The following is an 18,345-nucleotide window of genomic DNA, read 5'->3' as shown; positions in this document are numbered from 1 at the left end:
GGCTTAGGGACCCTCTTAGCTGCAGAAGCCTTGGGAGGCTGTCACTTATCTGACCAGCAGATAGATAGTGAAAAGCACTCAAAAATCATGGTGCTGTAGGTCCCCTACTTATACCTCTGTACTCCTTTATTCTCTTTCTCCTTTCTTATGCCAAATTGAGGCTGGTCTGTCTGGGTGACGCCAGCTTTCGCAAGAGTAGTTTACACTTGCAAAGAAGAGAAACAATAAGTTTCGACTACTGGACATTTCTTTTATCAGGGTAAATATTTTCCCACCTAGGATTTTGGTGTGTGTGTATCACGCTATTTAGTAGGGGCTAAGAGCCATGTCTGTCACAGGGCCTCTGCCTGCTGTGAGCTTAATCGTCGTATCTGTTCCCAGAGGCACATTGTAGCAGCACACCTGTGCTTTCACAGCTTCAAAGGCTGTGCTGGAATATATGTTAAGTGCCCTGTTCCGGCTTCCTCCTGTGTTTCCAGCAATGCTGGTCTGGGGGGGGGGGGAGGGGGTGCTGGCTGTCTGGCTACAGGGGTATGCCGAGTTGTGTGGAGGGGAGAGGGTAAGTGTGTGGTGAGCATGTGAGTTGGGTCCTGTCAACCGCAGCTCTGAAGTTGTGGAGCGCTGTGTTGAAACCATTGCCAGTAGTTAATTCTGACAGGTAGCTGTTTCTGCTGGGCTGTATGGAGGAGGCGTGAGTGGCATGGTTTCTGACCTGTGCAGTACATACAAGATTTCTGTCTAGCCAGGCAGTTTACAGGGAACATTGGTTGAAACTTCTTATTTGTGGCTCCAGCTATCCGTACATACAGGATCCCTAAACCTTGTTTATTTTTAGAACTTGAGTTTCAATTAATTAATAGGCTGGGATTTTCAAAGGAGGCTAAATTGGTTAGTCTCTAAGGTGCCACAAGTACTCCTTTTCTTATGCTCAAATAAATTGGTTAGTCTCTAAGGTGCCACAAGTACTCCTTTTCTTTTTGCGAATACAGACTAACACGGCTGTTACTCTGAAACCTGAAGGAGTTAAGACCAAGATCCTTAAAAGTATTTAAGTCCCAAACTCCCACTGATTTCAATGGGAGTTGGGTACCTAAATATCTTCGAGGATTCTGGCCAAGGTGCCAAAATCTCACTGAAACTCAAAGCAATTTGGGTACCTAGCTCCCTTCGCCTTTTGAAAATCATAGCTTAAATGTCCATTTTAACAACCACATAACTTCAGGACGAATGCAGCAGGCAATTAATCCTGACCTATTAGAAGGATCAGGGGAAATGAGTATGGGGGAAGAGACAGCAGCTGGGCATGAGCTGAATCCCCTCCCAAAGGTCTGTATTTGGGGACTGTTGGTTGTAGTTCAACATAAGAACAGCCATAAATCATCCATCTAGCTCACTATCCTGTCTCTGATAGTGTCCAGTGGCAGATATTTCAGATATAACAGGGCAATTTTGAGTGTTCCATCCCCTGTCATCCAGCACCAGCTTCTGGCATTTGGAGGCTTAGGGACACCTGGAGCATGCAGTTGCAACTCTCTGACCATCTTGGCTAATAGCTATTGTGGGACCTATCCTCCATGGACTTATCTAATTCTTTTTTGAATCCAGTTATACTTTTGGCCTTCAGAACATCCCATGGCAACAAGCTACAGAGGATGACTGTGTGTTATGTGAAGAAGTACTTCCTTTTGTTTGTGTTAAACCTTCTGCCTATTCATTTCAATGGGTGACCCTAGTTTTTGTGGTATACAAAGGGGCGAATAATACTTCCCTATTCACTTTTTTTCCTATACCATTTATGATTTTATAGACTTCTATCATATCTCCCCCCCCCCCACCGTCATCTCTTTTCTAAAATGAATAATCCCAGTCTTTTTAACCTCTCCTCGTATGGAAGCTGTTCCATATGCCTAATCAGTTTTGTTGCCCTTCTCTGCATCTTTTCCAATTCTAAATATCTTTTCTGAGATGGGGAGACTAGAACTGTATGCAGTATTCAATGTGTTGTGTACTATGGATTTATATAGTGGTATTATATTTTCTGTTTTATCTATCCATTTCTTCATGGTTCTGAACATTGTTAGCTTTTTTGAATGCTGCCGCATATTGAGAGAATGTTTTCAGAGAATTATCCACAATGACTCCAAGATCTTCCTAGAGATATCAGCTAATTTAGACCCCATCATTTTGTATATATAGGTGGGATTATTTTTTTCCATGTGCATTACTTTGCATTTATCAACACTGAATTTCACCTGGCATTTTGTTGCCCAGGAACCCAGTTTTGTGAGATCCTTTTATAACTTTTCACAGTCTGCTTTGGACTTAATTATCTTGAGTAATTTTATATCATCTGCAAATTTTGCCTCCTCATAGTTCACTCCCTCTTTTAGATCATTTATGAATACGTTCAATAGCATAGGTCCAAGTACAGATCCTTTGGGGACCCTGCTATTGACCTCTCTCCAGAGTGACAACTGATGATTTATTCCTACCCTTTGTTTCCTAAATTTTAACCTGCTACTGATCCAGGAGAGGACTTTTCCTCTTATCACATGTCTGCTTACTTTGCTTAAGAGTCTTTGAGTGACCCTGTCAAATACTTCCTTAAAGTCCAAGTACACGATATCAACTGGATTACCCTTGTCCACATACTGGTTGACACCCTCAAATAATTCTAATAGATTGGCGAGGCATGATTTTCCTTTACAAAAGCTGTGTTGACTCTTCCCCAACATATTGTATTTATCTATGTTTCTGATAATTCTGTTCTGCAGACTATAGTTTCTACCAATTTGCCTGGTACTGCAGTTAAGCTTAGCTACCTGTAATTGCCAGGATCTCCTCGGAGCCTTTTTTAAAAAATAAGCATTACATTAGCTACTCTCCAGTCATCTGACACAGAGGCTGATTTAAACAATAAATTACATACCACAGTTAGTAGTTCTGCAATTTCTTGAGTTCCTTCAGAACTCTTGGGTGAATATGATCTGGTCCTTGTGACTTATTACTGTTTAAAATTTATCAATTTGTTCCAAAACCTCCTTTATTGACACTATTAATCTGGGATAGTTGTTTTTACCCAAACGTTTTCTTTCTCACTGCTCTGTAGTAAGTAGCGCACACATTGTGATACAGGCAAACATGGCTAATGAAGTGGGCAGGGTGGGGGAGGTAAGTTAGCTGGCGAGGAGAGCATAGAATGGATTTTATTAACACTATTGAGCTACTTGTGAATAATTTTGTGACTCTACAAATTGGCTACTTCTTTCTCTGAATATCACTGTAATTGGCAGTGAAAGTCACTAGATTTGCCACTGGTTGCTTTGACACTTATTTCCTTGCTAAGGAAACCAAAAAGTCAGTAAATCTAGCAACAAAATGACTAAGTTGGCAACACGTTGGAATTTCCCAAACTTGGTCAGATCTGTTTTTCTTTCCTGTACTATAGAGCCCTCTACTGATTGGATGTTGAACTGGGGGAACACAGTGCCAATAGTGAGTCAAAAGGTTCATTGCAGTACCTAGGGCTAACTATGGAGGCCATACAGATGCTCTGGGTCATACTATTTACACAGCACCCTGTCTTCAGAATGGAACAGGTTGATGAGATCTGTACACCAGTGCTCTGTGCAGCTAGGTACACTGGTGCTCTGCATTCTGCACTAGCTCCCCATGCAATTCTGAATCAAATTTTATAGCCTAGTTTGCTACTTCAAAGCTTTCAATGAGCAATGGCCTGTTTACTTTTCACACCACACTGAGAATTCTATAATTAACAAAGATACAGTTGCTGACAGCATCCAGGATGATATTCTCATTTAGATGGGGGAAAAGTGTTTTTGACAGAGTCTACAGCTTTAAGAGCCATACCAGCTGTAGATTAGGCTGAATCTGTGTTTTGTCTCTTTTAGAGCACAATGCAAGATGGCTCTTAGCACAGGTCTTAATTCAGTTCCCAGACAAAACACGATGCTAAACTGGTGTTAAGACTGAGAGTAGATAAGAATCATAGAATATCAGGGTTGGAAGGGACCTCAAAAGGTCATCTAGTCCAACCCCATGCTCAAAGCAGGACCTAATCATCCCAGCCAGGGCTTTGTCAAGCCTGACCTTAAAAACCTCTAAAGAAGGAGATTCCACCACCTCCCTAGGTAACCCATTCCAGTGCTTCACCACCCTCCTAGTGAAATTTAGAGTAATTTAAGGGTTAAAAACATTACAAAATTGTTGTAATTATCTCAACATGTCAAAGCATCATCTTTCTTCTTGCCATTTTCCATAACTCCTGTTCTTCAGTTGTATTGTCTTCACAAAGGTCCATGGTAGAGAGTTGTATGCCTAGGTATGTGGCAATAGAAAACAGACAGTTGGGACCAATCCATTATCTTTCTGTTTACATAAAGATGATCTACCAATGAGAAGTCATACATGTACAAAACCCTTCACTCTGCTGACTTATGTCAACCAAAAGAAATATGGCATGCAAATTAGCTGGAGGTTAAGGGTGAGGATTGGTTGAATTATCTCTGACACCACTTAATGAGTGTCTTGAGCTTTTGACTTTCCCTTGACTATAATGGGCCAGAGCCTCAGCTGTGTAATTCAGTGCTGCTCTACTGACTTCAGGGGAACTATGCCAATTTGACTAATTTAGGATCTGGCTCAACAGCAGCTGAGCCAAATCTCAAGGTTTTATCATGCATCTTGTGGTATCTTGTATTTTTATTACAGCTCCAGCTGGAATGAGGTTATCTTCTGGGAATGGCTTGTGGCTATGAAGAAAAGCTTAAATATACGAGTCCTAAAGATTCCAACATCAGAAAGCAAATAATAAAAATAAAAAACAACCCCAAAGTGTTATTTTGGGGACTTGAGTCATGGGTTTAGCACTGTTGGGGTTGGCAATACTGCAAAAATCATTACTAACTTTGAAAGCTAACATATTTGTTAAGAGATGTAACAATCTGGAAAGTTTGAAGAGTCTCTATTATTCCATTATTAAGCTTATTTGAGCCATGAGAAGGTAAGATAATTACTGAATTTTAAAAAAATGTTATTGCGAAATCTATTCTGGAAAAGTAAAGTCTTTCATCCAGAAAATCTCCTACAAAATTGAATTGTCCTCTGAAAAGTAATTGTGCCAAATTTGAAAACTAAGTTAAACTGTGAAACAGTGGGATTTCAGTCCTGCTTTAGGTACAAATCTAAACTCGCCCTTAACTATGGAGTTGCTAGGAGCACCCCTATAATGATTTCTTCAGAGTTGCTGTGATGTTTTTATTTTCCCTTTATGTTTCTCTTCTCTAATGATCCATTTTAATGTGACCTTACAAAGAGGGGCACAGAAGATGGTCATAATCAAGCAGTTTTTAATCACCATCTGCTACTGTTGCTACTTTTAATTGATTTTGTTGCCTAGATTCCACTGTGAAGAAGCACTAGAAACATTAGTTAGACATTATTTCTGTTTGCCTAGGGGTCTGCTGAAGATCCTTATTGGGTCCATGCAGTGAAACCACCAGAAACTCTTGCTCTTCTACCATTTAAAAGGCACTAGAAAGTTACTCTGTTAGTCTCTTGTGAAATGGATGTAATGGTCTGAATCTGGGGTATGATCCAGCATAAAGGGACCAGAAGCCTGGTGAATCCTGCCTCCTGGGAATTCCCATAGTGCAGGAGCTATTTTGTGTAATGCTATTCAGCATGTCTCTTTAGAGAGCTATGGACAGCAGCCATAAATTGGGCAGTCTCTGTGGCTGCTCTCATTTTTAGGCCAGAGGTCACGCTGTCCATCAGACCAGGCTAGAACTTTGGAAACACAAGGGAGATGAACAGTCACTGTTGCCTTCCCCCCCTTCTAATTTATGCCCCTCACAAGGTGCAGCTCAGATCTGCAGGCTCAAAGTCTTGAGGGTCTGCTCCTCTGGATCCCTGCAGTGTTAGGAGTTTTGCCTGAACATTAGCATTGTCTGCCTTTTTGTTTTCCCTGTCTTTTACAAAGTGTCATCCTTCTCTTTGTCTGTCTTGTTTAATTGGTTTCAGATTAAGATTGATGAGGCTGTTAGTGGGAAAGAAGGTCTGTGGAGGAGGGGGTGGCCATTGGTAAAGCGTGTGCAGAGGATGGTATAGTAGTGACGGTGAGCTGAGAACTTTATTACTCTGCCTCAGCAGCAAGCACTCTTTGTGACACAGCGCATTGGAGTATGTCCAACCTTTATCAATATTGAACTAGAGCCATTAAGGCTGTTTTTAATTTACATAATTCTAAATAATTTAAAATGCCTTCCTTTCATTAGCTTTTATAAAATAATTATAAATATCACTTGCGCCTGAAAAATTTATCTCCTAAATTCCTTTGCTGACCTTGTGGAATCTGAATAAGAATAAGAGACACTTCTGTTTAACCTGATCTCTGCATATATTATTCTTCAACAAAAAGAAAACTGTTACTATGGTACTTTGACCTTCTGACATTTTGGAATTTTGTCATCTTCAACTGCTTTTTCTCAGAAAAACAACCATTGCAAAAGAGCAGTATTTAAACAAGCAAATCCCTTTAAATCTACTTTTTTTTTTCCATATGAGAAAAACTGCAAATGCTTATTTTCTTTGAAAGAACTCTGAACATAGTTTGGGTTTTGTGTACACAAGGTAATATAAACCAGTCTCCTGGATTAGGGAATGACAGTGACATGAACCTGGTGCTGCCCTATGAAATAAATGGATGTTTAGCCCAAGATGTATTTATTGCATGCTGTAAGAAAAGTTTCCATCAGATTACACCCTTTGATAGTCATTTGCCACTTAGTATTTGTGGCTTTAGCCTTGCAGGTTATAGGAACACAGTCCAGGTTCAACAAATAGAACATATCAGAGGCCAGACGCAAGCATGTTTTGTCCATCCAGGGTGCATTGTAGTAGCTTCACATCGTAGAACTTGTCCCTAAATTAGTCTCTTATTTACTCTCCAGGACCAATTCAGAAATGACCTACACAGGATAATCCTGGAAATAAATGTCAGGTCTGTTGGGGTGTCGTTCCGGTAATGTGGGGATTACCAAGATCACCAGAGGGAAAATATGATGCTACAAGGTAGAGTTAGGGGACAGCTAGGATATGCCAGGGACATGATGGACACAGTGGGCATGATCAGCAAAGGGCAGAAGCCCAGCGCCATGAATAAAAGTGTGTGTGTTTGTATTTCTAATTCATACACAATTACCATATTTGTGCAGGCAGATCAGGTACCAAATTCACCTTTTTCAAGTTATCTGAAATGGCAAACAGCCCTTAAATTCTGCCTTTTAGAAAATAAGGCCCAGTGCACACCACAATGGGCTCTAGATAAGCAAGCATGAAGGATAAATTTGGATAGTAGAATAGTAGGCATATAGACTGCATGTGACTGTATTACCATTTAACAACTCTTCTTTTCTTTCTTTTTTCTTTATAATAAACCTTTAGTTTTAGACACTAAAGGATCAGCTGGCAGCATGGTATTTGGAGGAAGATCCAAATTCATATTTACCTGGTAATGTGGCTGACCCTTTGGGGTCAGAAGAACATTTTGTATATGTGAGCAGAGTTTTAAAATAACTTCTCAGAGTACTGGGCCTATGTGATGACTGGGAGCCAGAGAACTGGAATGCAATAAAGGGGGCTGTGTGATTTCTTTTTTCAGCTTCTTGATAACCTGTGTGGGGGATCAGAAGCACAGTTTGTGACTGGTTGGAGAGTTTAACTTCAGTGTTGCCCACCAGTCTTGGGAATATCTGCTCTCCTTTTAGCAGCCTGCCCTGCCCTTGGCATGTCTAGTGAGGGCAGCCCCAGGCACACCGGGTCTCAACAGATTTTCAATTTTCCCATCTGGAGCCTCATCTAAAAACCAATAATTCAGGATCCCATTCTGAACCTAATCCAAAGTACCAGATCTTCAGCTACCCATTTGCTGACTGATCTATGTTTCTTGATGTTCAGCTCCCTTTTGGGAGCCTAACCCACCAAGACAGACATTTATCTCATGAATCAAACCAGAATTCACTGTTACATGCCTTCAACTCCCCATCTGGAGCTTAATCCATTGTGTCAGCTATTAGGGGCCAAAGGTGCTGGGGGGCACGGGTGAGGGGAAGGGAGGGGAAATCCACATTTCCAGATCTTTAGCTCCCCACTGGGAGATTAATTTACATAATTAGGGCTTCTGGTCAGGTCTCTTTAGACTTGAGGCTATTGCCACTTTAGACATATCTGCCATGCCAGATATTCAGCTCTATATTCAGAGTTTATTCCCCTAGGCCAGAACTTCCATTCCCTAGTTGAAACTAATCCACATTTACAGTTCATTTTCCTTTTTTGGAGCTTAATTCATCATGCCATAAATTCAAGTGTCCTTTAGCAATCAAATCTGGATTTTCAGACTTCCAATTTGTGTCTAATCCATATTTCCATCTTTTCAACTATCCACTGGGATACCAGTTCATCTTGTTAAATTTTCAGATTCTCATTTGAAGCCAAACTCATGTAGGCATGATGCTCAACTCCCTACTGGGCACTTAATCCAGGTTGCCAGCTGTTCCAATCAGGTAACTTTTAACTGGGCCCATTGTGTAACTCAACCAAGCATCACCATTTTTCTGCAGCTAACTTGCAAGGTGACACTGTATTGGTTGAAATAAATCAGTGGTTGAGAGAGGCTGGATTTATATATCAAAACGTCCCATTGGTAGGTTATTTGGTCCTGAAAGGTTCTGTGCTTTTGTACTGGTTTGGGCATAAACCTAGACCTTTAGCTTCCAAATCAAAACCAAAGTTGGTATGCCAGCTCTTCAGCTTCACATTAAAAGCCTAATCCAACAGACCACGTCTTTAGCATCTCATTAGAAGCCTCATCTACATTTCTAGATCTTCTACTTCACATTAAAAGCGTAATCTATCATACCAGATATTTGCAACACTAGTAGGAGCCTTATCCATATTTACCAAACTTCAACTCCCACCTAATTCACATTATTAGCTGTTCAGCTCCGTATTTTTAGACCTTCTGTTCCCCATTGACAGCCTACTTCACCATGCCAGATCTTCAGCTCCACATTCTGAGCTGAATCAAAGGCTCCCTTTCAGAGTACAGCTAATATCTTCAGACCCTTATTCAAAGCCTAATTCACCACCCCAGATCTTCAGCTCACTAGTGGGTGCTAAATTCATATTTCCAGACCTTCAGATCCCCATTGTGAGTCTAATCCCTATTTCCAAATCTTCAGTTTCCTATTTAGAGCCTAATCTACATTGCCAGATGTCCAGGTCAAGTTACTTTTAACTGGGGCTGTTGTAGCATTAATGTACTTCAATGAATAGTTACAATTATTGTCCAGCTAATTTATCATGTGCAGTTGATCCACTGACTTATTACAACCAATACAAGTCCTAATTTTTATAGGGCCTGAAAGGTTCCATGACTGCATGTTAGCACTGATCTCAAGCTACATCTTCAGAATCCTAATGACTCTACATCAACAGCATTGATCTTTAGCTCCCTGTTCAGAGTCTAATTCACATTTCCAGATCTTCACATGTATTAGAACAGATCTTTGGCTTCCCATCTGGAGCCTAATAGTCATTTCTAGATCTTCATTTCTTCAGTGGGAGCCTGATCAACAAAGCTATATTTTCTAGTCAGATAACTCTTGACTAGGGCCATTGTGATGCCAGTCAGGTCCCTGATTCTACAGCTAATTTGCAAACAGTTCAAATGGTTGTATTAAATCAAAGGTATTACCGGACTGACATGTCAAGACTTCTTGATGGTAGTTTACTTGTGCCCATGTGTCACAGGTGCTAAAAGATTCTGTGGCCACATACTAGTCTGCACATCAAACCAGATTTTCTGCTTCCTCATAGAGCCTACCTCAGCATTCCAGATCTTCAACTCTGCATTCAGAACCTATTTCCCCAGGTCAAATCTTCAGCTCCCTGTTTGAAGACTAATTCATATTTCCAAACCTTCAACTTCTCACTCCGAGCCTAATCCACTAGCCCAGATCATCAGCTCCCTAGTAGGGCCTAAGCCATATTTCCAGATCTTCAGCTTCCCACAGAGCGATAAATCCCAATCTTTAATTCTCCATTGGGAGCCTAATCTACATTGCCATATGTTCAGGTTAAGTTACTTATAACTGGGGTCATTGTGACTACATTGTAATTCAATCACCTATTATTCTGCTTCTAATTAGCACACTGACTTATTGCTTATAATCAATCAGTGGTTTGAGAAAGACTGGACTAATGTGTCAAAACTTCTTTTGGTGGGTTACTTAACCCCAATTTTCACAGTTCCTTAAAGGTTCTTTGGTCACATACATTTTTGGGATCATCAGCTGTTCATTCGGAGATTAATCCTCCATGCCAGATATTTAGGTCCCCATTAAGAATCAAAACCTCATCTCCTCACCTTCAACTCCCACTGGGGAATGCCTGTTCCTTACATCCTGTTAATAATCTTATCTGCATTTCCATATTTTCAACTATCAATCTAGAGGTGATACACCAAGCCTGATCTTCAGACCCCAAGACAGACCCTAATTTACCAGACCAGATCCTCAACAAAGCATAATCCAATATTGCATGCCTTTAGCTCAGGAAGCAGTGGGGCCTCAGGCAGAGGGGGCAGAGCTGGGAGGTCAGCATCCCCCAGCCAGCCCTTCCAGGCCACCTGGCCCCCATTGCTTGGGGCTCCCGTGTTGATTTAAAGGGCCCGGGGTTCCAGACGCTGCTGCTGCAGTAGTGGCAGCAGCGTCCGGAGCCCTGGACCCTTTTAAATCGCTGGCCCCAGGGCAGCTGCTCCCTTTGCCCCCCGCCCCGCCCGTTAAAACACTGCAAGGTCCTTTGCCATGGCAGCGCTTTAATGTTGCTGCCCCTTCCCCCTCCCATCCTGTCGGCTGCCCTTACAGACCCGACCAGCAGGGCCGCTGACAGGGGAGGCAAAAGGGGCAGTGACATTAAAGCGGTGCCACGGCAGTGCCTTAATGTGGGCTGGGTATGGGCCAGTGCGGGTTCTTACCAGTACGCAGTACCAGCCCCTACCGGCTCACTTTCACCCCTGGCCCCGCTTGTTCCTTTCAGCCTGGAGTTGCTTATCGCTCTACCTGGTTATAGGCAAATGAAGTATTAGGTATCCATTATGAAATATATATCTGCATACTTAGACACTAGATTAAGAAATTAACATGGGATTGCAAAATCTATAGGAAGGATCACACAGCAGGAGGGTGGCTGGTTTATGAATAAAGATCAAAGGACTTTTTTTTAATATATCTGGGGTTGCTAAGGGACACCTTGGAATCTTTCATTAAGGAAGTAAGCCGACAGTAGGGTTGTTTCATGAACAGCCAAGGCTGACTATAATACGCTGGAAGGATTTTGGGGATCTTTTGCTGTTATGACAATGTCCTATTAGTTAAGTTTAGGCTGTAGTATTTGTGCTAAGATTTTATTTTGTGTTACCCTTTGTTTCCAATACTTGCTCTCATTTGAATCTGTTTTGAAAAATAAACTTAGATTTTTTTTATAGAGAAAGCAAGTGTAAGTGCTGTGTGCTAAGAGAACCCGTGTTCTATGGTGTAACTAGTAAACTCTTGTGTACTGTTCCTTTGGAAACGGAGGATCTGGAATTCTGTGAATTTCCAGTGGAGCAGGGGCTGGATGCTACAGGAAATACTTGTAGGGCTCAAGGTTGGAATGTGCCTATTGCTTACCTGCAGAGGGACGGCGGAGCCCACATGAGCTGAGAGAGGAGCGCTTAGGCTGCCAGTATCAGAGAGCTAACACACACCAGCTGTGGGGAGCCACAGTGGACCCTCCACCTGCCCATGGTGCAGGGGACCTGCTGAGAGCAGCCCATGGCCTGTGTCCCTGTTTCCTGGAGCCCCCACCAATGTGTTGCCTGATTTTAGGAAGTTAATATTATTAATTTGGATAATATGGGTTATAGGCTCACCAATTAATCTGATTAGAAGGTTTTTGTCCCAGAATCAGGCTACACAGAATTTGCAAAGGACCCTTGGGGGTATAACAGGATGCTTACACTGAGACAAATATGGTCTTAAAGACTTTTATTGAGCTAAATGGAATTCTACTCAAATAGTAATTAAATGGTAAAATAATCAGTTACAAATGCAATACTATTATTCTAAAGATACATATGGTATGATATACTATAAAGCTTTTGATTAATATACTCACACCCTTCCTTGATAACCTGGTGGTAAGAGACAAAGGACCAGCCTCACCTCTGGCATGCCAAGAGAGTTCAGGTCCAGTTTCCTCAGTGCTTGAATGGGAGGTGTAGAGCTTAGGAGAAGCTAGAGCTAAGAGCTATCAAAGCTAACTTGGAGTTTTACTTAACTCACCTAAAACTGAGAACTCACAGACTAATAGACTAGTAAAACAAAGAACTATGAATGAAGAAGCTTGAAGCTTAGAAAACTTGGAAAACAAGCTCTGAAGCACAGAAGTTTAGAAAACCTAGAAGCTCCCTTGGCATAGTGGGTCATCCCTCTTCCAGGGCATGAGCTTGAACCCTCCTTCTATGTCCAAACTTACTTTCCTTACCCACCAAAATGTTGGGTACACTTACTCCATAGGCTGGTATGTTTGTACGTATTGATGACATATACACATTAATGACATGAGATTATTCTTATGTTTGTTTTTGTCCTCCCAGTTATTTTGTTTTTTTCATTGTGGTGTACCCGTTTACAGAAGGTATGAACCTAGGAAATCCCCTTATGCTTCAACACATTCTTTATCTATCTTTGTTAAAGGTCTCAGACATATATGGACCTTATACTTTAACACATCACTATCTATCCAAGGGAAAAGTCCCAGACATATGTATGCTAACTTTGCCTTAGCTCAACATACAGGACATGGCCTGTAGGTCCCTTGCGTTACAGCAAAACTACTTTAATATAAACCTATTATAAACTATTCCAATAAAACAAATAATCAAAATCATAGGAAAATAAGAAACCTATAAGAAAAGCTAAATAGGCAAGTAAGCAGGCTAGCCCTACCGGCTACAGTCGCAGGTGTGCGCTGTGACTCCCCACAGCTGCCTGTGCGGCTCTTACCATGGCCCGACTCCAGATCCAAGGCTCTCCCCTAGCCGAAGCTGGGTCAGGGAGAACCACGCAGGGAGCCAGTGCGGAGTCGCGGACCCTCCACCTGCTCTGGGCCAGGCAGGGAGCCTGGAGGCAGGGACACAGGCGGGTGGCTACTCTCAGCCCCCCCCCCCGCACCTTGGGCAGGTGGAAGGTCCGTGTGGCTTCTACAGTTGCCAGGGCTCCATGCTGACCTGGCCAAGTGATAGGGGTTTTTTTTTTGGGGGGGGGGGGGGGGGTGGAGGGGGAAGGAAGAGGAGAGGAAGAGGGCAGGGTCTAAAAAGTGGGAGGGCCAAGGCTCCCTGGTCCTTCCAGTTCCAGCATCACTCTTTCAGGATCTTGTTCAGAGTAAATGCTTGAAAAAAATTAGCATATGCTAACAGAGTTAAATCCAGATTCATGCATATTGTGTGGCTGTCATGCCACAATGTTTTGTGGCCGGGCGACAACAAAGGAGGCTGCAGTGCCTCCTGCTGGTTGTCCAGGGAATTAGCTCTTTTCAGCCAGGAGCACCCTATGCCAGTCAGTGTCTCGCCTGCTGCTGGCCCCGTGCCCCTCCCAGACCCCGGTGCCTTTTTAGATTAGGGTTCTGCCCCCTGGCAGTACTGCCTCAGTCTGGGTCTCCCACCCCAGAGGAACCCCCAACCCCTCCCTTGCCTCAGTGGCTACTGTTAGTCATCGTGTTGCCCCTGCTCCCTGGGACAGATTGCAGTCTGTACCACTCATCATCAGCAAGGTGGGTTGGACTAGCTGCCTCTGTCTAAGTCTGGGCAGCTCCTCTGCAGCCTTAGTACCCTTTAGTGGGCCTTTACCTCAGCCAGCAGCTTGGGTTCTGCTAGGCAGGAGCTCCCCCTTCCATTCCCCAGCACTGCTTTGCCCTAGGTACCCTCCTCAGCTTCCCAGGCAGCCAGGTCCTCCTCTCTCCATGTAGTTAGAGAGAGCATCTGTCTCAGCTCCTGGCTAACAGCCCTCTTATAGGGCCAGCTGTGGCCTGATTGGGGCGTGGCCCCACCTGTGGCTACTTCCCCCCAATCAGCCTAGCTTTCCTCCAGCTACAGCCCTCTCTTAGGGCTGTTTTAAGCCCTTCCAGGCATGGTGGGGTGGTCACCCCACCACATGGCCTCTGCCTGAAATGTAAATGTGCAGTCTTGGCACTTCAGACCAAGGGAATGTGTGTGCAATGTGGAGATGTATCCAGTGAGTGGGAGATGCCTGGAAAGTATGGCTGTTGAAAGAGATCCAGAGATGACAGGGAACACAAAGTAAGGATGATCTTGAAGCATCAATTTGAGCAGCTTATGGAGAGACATTATGTCACGGAGCAGAGAACAGTAGTGCCTGGGTTTTTTTAAACAAATGTGTGACACTTTTTTTTCGAAAAAGTGAGTCTGATAAATATTTCACATTAAGATAGACACAGTCATTACCATATCCCAGCTTCCATTTTATTTCTTTTTAGAACCTTCCCCAGTATTCTCAGTGGCACTAGGAACTCTGGTCAGGGAGTTTCATATATGCTGTCATTTCACATGCTCCAAAGCAAATTTAACAAAACCAATACCACATGCATAATGAGACAAGTGAGATACAGGGCCATATATAGCCATTGATTTGTACATGGCACTTCCCCACTCATATCCGTGGGGATGGAGCAATGGCATGAAATCATCTAGAGTTGACAGCTATTCAACTACATCTAAGACGCCTTGTAGTATTCAGCACATTAGACCTAAATTGTGCAACAAGGCCCATTAATTTATGGGGCAGATCTGCATTGAATTGTGTAGATTATTTGCTAAGGTTCATTACTTATATGGTTTAATTGCTCTCCCAGCTTAGGGCTGTGCAGTCTGGGTTGAGGCAGAGGCAGAAGGATGTCAAGCTCTTTTTTCAGGGGAGACCAGGGGCTCTTAGGAGGATGCAGCTGCCATCTAAAGCTGGAGTGAAGCATTTTGACATGGGTTAAGAGCAGTGCAGCTAAGGAGGTCCACAGGGCATGCACTTTCCTAACCCCTACAGCAGCAACGCTCAGCTCCCATGCAGTTAAGGAGCTTCAGGATGGTATCCATCTCCTTCCACAGGTTCTTCCTGTTCCTTCACAAACTATACCTCTGCCCCTCATGCTGCTGCATGCTTCCTGCTTGCCCAATAACTCAGCAAGCCATACAGACTCCTAAAAGATAGAATGGACAGGCTCAGTAGCTGGGAGGTGGCAGGAAAATAGCAATTTTTGTGGATTTATGTAACATCCTGGCAAAAGGGGAAATATGTGGCCCCTTGTGCACTCGCCTAAGCAGAGTAATGAGAACCTTTCTTTACTTCAGTAAAAATCAAAGGGAGGTGGGAAAGTTAAAAACAAACATGACGACTAGAAGCACAAGATCTCGGATGACAACTGTGCTTACTCAGAATCGTGAAACTGCCAACAACAAGGCTAAATATTGTGAGGAACTAGCTTTATAATCCATAGGCCCATGTCTATGGAGTTCCCTGCCACAAGAAATTAGGGCTGGGAGTTAGTTGCTCAATTTTCATTGAATTTCAATGGGATTCCCTTTCGGATCAGCCTGAAATAACCACAAACCTTACTGTTTACATGATAGAACTTAAGACCCAGTTTTCTGACTATTTGGTAGCATCTTCAGAAGGGCCATTTCGCTGAAGTGACTATGCTGCCTTCTAGTTCACGTGTTAAGGAGTTAATTGTTTTACCAAGAACAGGAGGCATTTATAGAAAGGCTGGGTGGCTGTCACCACATGACCTCCCTTCCATTTCTCTGCCCTGTTGTAGGTGTTGGTCTGAGCTGTGAGCTGAGGTGGTTCCACCGCACTTCTAGAGACATAATATGGCAGCCACCAAGTCTGTTAAATTAAATTCACTGTTTGAATTTAACAGAAATTAACAGCTGCTATTGTCTTTAAGAATAAAGAGTTCTTTATAAGGTAGAATTATGAGATGTAACAGCTTGGGAGTGTCACTGTTGTGTGGCAAGGCACCTTGAGACAGAGTGGCACTGGATCGGAAGTGACTTTGAGAGATGGATGCAGCCATGCAGAACCAAAGAAATGCTAGGTTATGTCTACACTTAAAACACTAAAGTGGCACCATTGCACTGCTGTAGTGCTTCAGTGTAGACATTCCCGTTGCTCTAGATAATCCATCTCCCCACGAAGCAGTAGCTAGATCAATGGAAGAATTCCTCCATCAACATAGTGCTGTCTACACTGGGGACTAGGTCATTTTAACTACGTCTTTTAGGAGTGTGGATTTTTCACACTTCTGAGAGATGTGGTTATGCCAGTGTAACTTTTCAGTGTAGACCAGCCCTTGAAGTGCCAGGCAAGAGCTTAAATACAGAAATTCTTGGGAACAATGATCTTAAGAAGCTGAGATTTGAATAGGGCTGATCATTGTAAATTTGTACTGATTTGCCATTTGACTTTGGGAAAGTAATTTAAATTCTCTAGTTTATTCTCAGGAATATAGTACCCAGCTCTCAAATCAGTGTCAAAATGACCAAACCACGTACAATATGAGAATTGGAGATGGCCCTTATCTTAATCCCTTACCCAGATCTGAACCCCCTCAAGCTTAGAAGTACTTAAAATCCAGATCCAAATGTTGTGGCTTGAGCTCATCTGCAATCAAACTTTGTAGTAATAAATTTGATATTCTGTACTGCGTTTTTGCACACAAGCAGTGCGTGGGATTACACAGCTGCTAAATGAATAGTACACGCCTTTCTTAAAGTCCACAAACACACAGCTAGAAATAATGAAATTGGTAATAAAATATATTTGCCTGAAATGCCAGCCTTGAAGTGAAATATGATGGAACTGTAGGATGCTGTTGTTCTCTACAAGACCACTAGATGATGCCATATAATTATATTACAACCTCTATATTGTATTTATTTCAATTTTAACTAGCAAAGAAAGATGATAGACTATAACCAGATTTGTTTTAATACACTGGCAAATCTGAAAATAAACCAAGTATTGTTAGTTGTTTGTGTTAAATGTGCATTTTTATTACAGACCTCATATCTATCACAACTGACATTTGTTGTCAGACTAGAAGAGAGGCTGAGGATTCAAATGAGCATGAAAACTGAATCACCCTCATCCTAAGAAGAACAGGAGTACTTGTGGCACCAAATTTGTTAGTCTCTAAGGTGCCACAAGTCCTCCTGTTCTTTTTGCGGATACAGATTAACACGGCTACTACTCTGAAACTCATCCTAAGGCAGCAATTACCCTAGGAAACTGTAAGCTTTTAGAGCAGGATTAGATGATATAGTGGTAAAACTATAGTGGTTTACACCAGGGCTTATATTTTTGGTAGCATCAATGCAACAAAACATATACACTTAAGAAAACAAAACCCACACAAGGCCCTTGGGGCCTTGACCGCCACGGAACAGGGTTGAGGTATATTGGTGGGGGCATGATGTAGAAACTTGCCATTGCCTCTGCCCATGCTGTGTACCTGTTCTGTGGCTAAAGAGAAGACTTTGACATGATTCTGATCTCACGCTGGTGATAGGAATAACTCCATTGATGTCAATGCAGTTACATGGGTATAAAACCAGTGTGAGTTCAGAATCAGGACTGTAAATCATAAGCACTAAGTTTATTTAAAGATTCAAAGAGAAGGCATGTATGGATTTTGGTACAGCAGTGCCCGGGCTCTCATCACCATGTTGCTACTATTTCGTATATCATAATATACAACCCTTCTGTACATTTTATGTCTTCAGACCAGTTGCTTGCTAGCTCAGCAGAATAGGCAGTAGTCCTTGGAGCTAAGTACTTTGGGGCAGATCCTGGATTAATTGGACTAGAGCCAGCGTCTTTAACAGAGCTCTGCTGATTTACACCAGCTGAGGGTGTGGCCCATGGTTTTCAGTCATTTTGGGTCTTGTAGAAACATGATACTACACAATTTGACTTGAATGTTGTAATTTGTATTAAGGCTACCTGCATAAGACAGACCCGTATTGATTGTCAGGACTAGATCATAGAATCATAGAATATCAGGGTTGGAAGGGACCTCAGGAGGTCATCTAGTCCAACCCCCTGCTCAAAAGCAGGACCCATACCCAATTAAATCATCCCAGCCAGGGCTTCGTCAAGCCTGACCTTAAAAACTTCTAAGGAAGGAGATTCCACCACCTCCCTAGGCAAC

Source organism: Eretmochelys imbricata, chromosome 3, assembly GCF_965152235.1.
Source record: "Eretmochelys imbricata isolate rEreImb1 chromosome 3, rEreImb1.hap1, whole genome shotgun sequence".
NCBI classification, from domain to species: domain Eukaryota; kingdom Metazoa; phylum Chordata; order Testudines; family Cheloniidae; genus Eretmochelys; species Eretmochelys imbricata.
The sequence above is the reverse complement of the archived record's forward strand: the minus strand, read 5'-3'. Positions refer to the sequence as shown.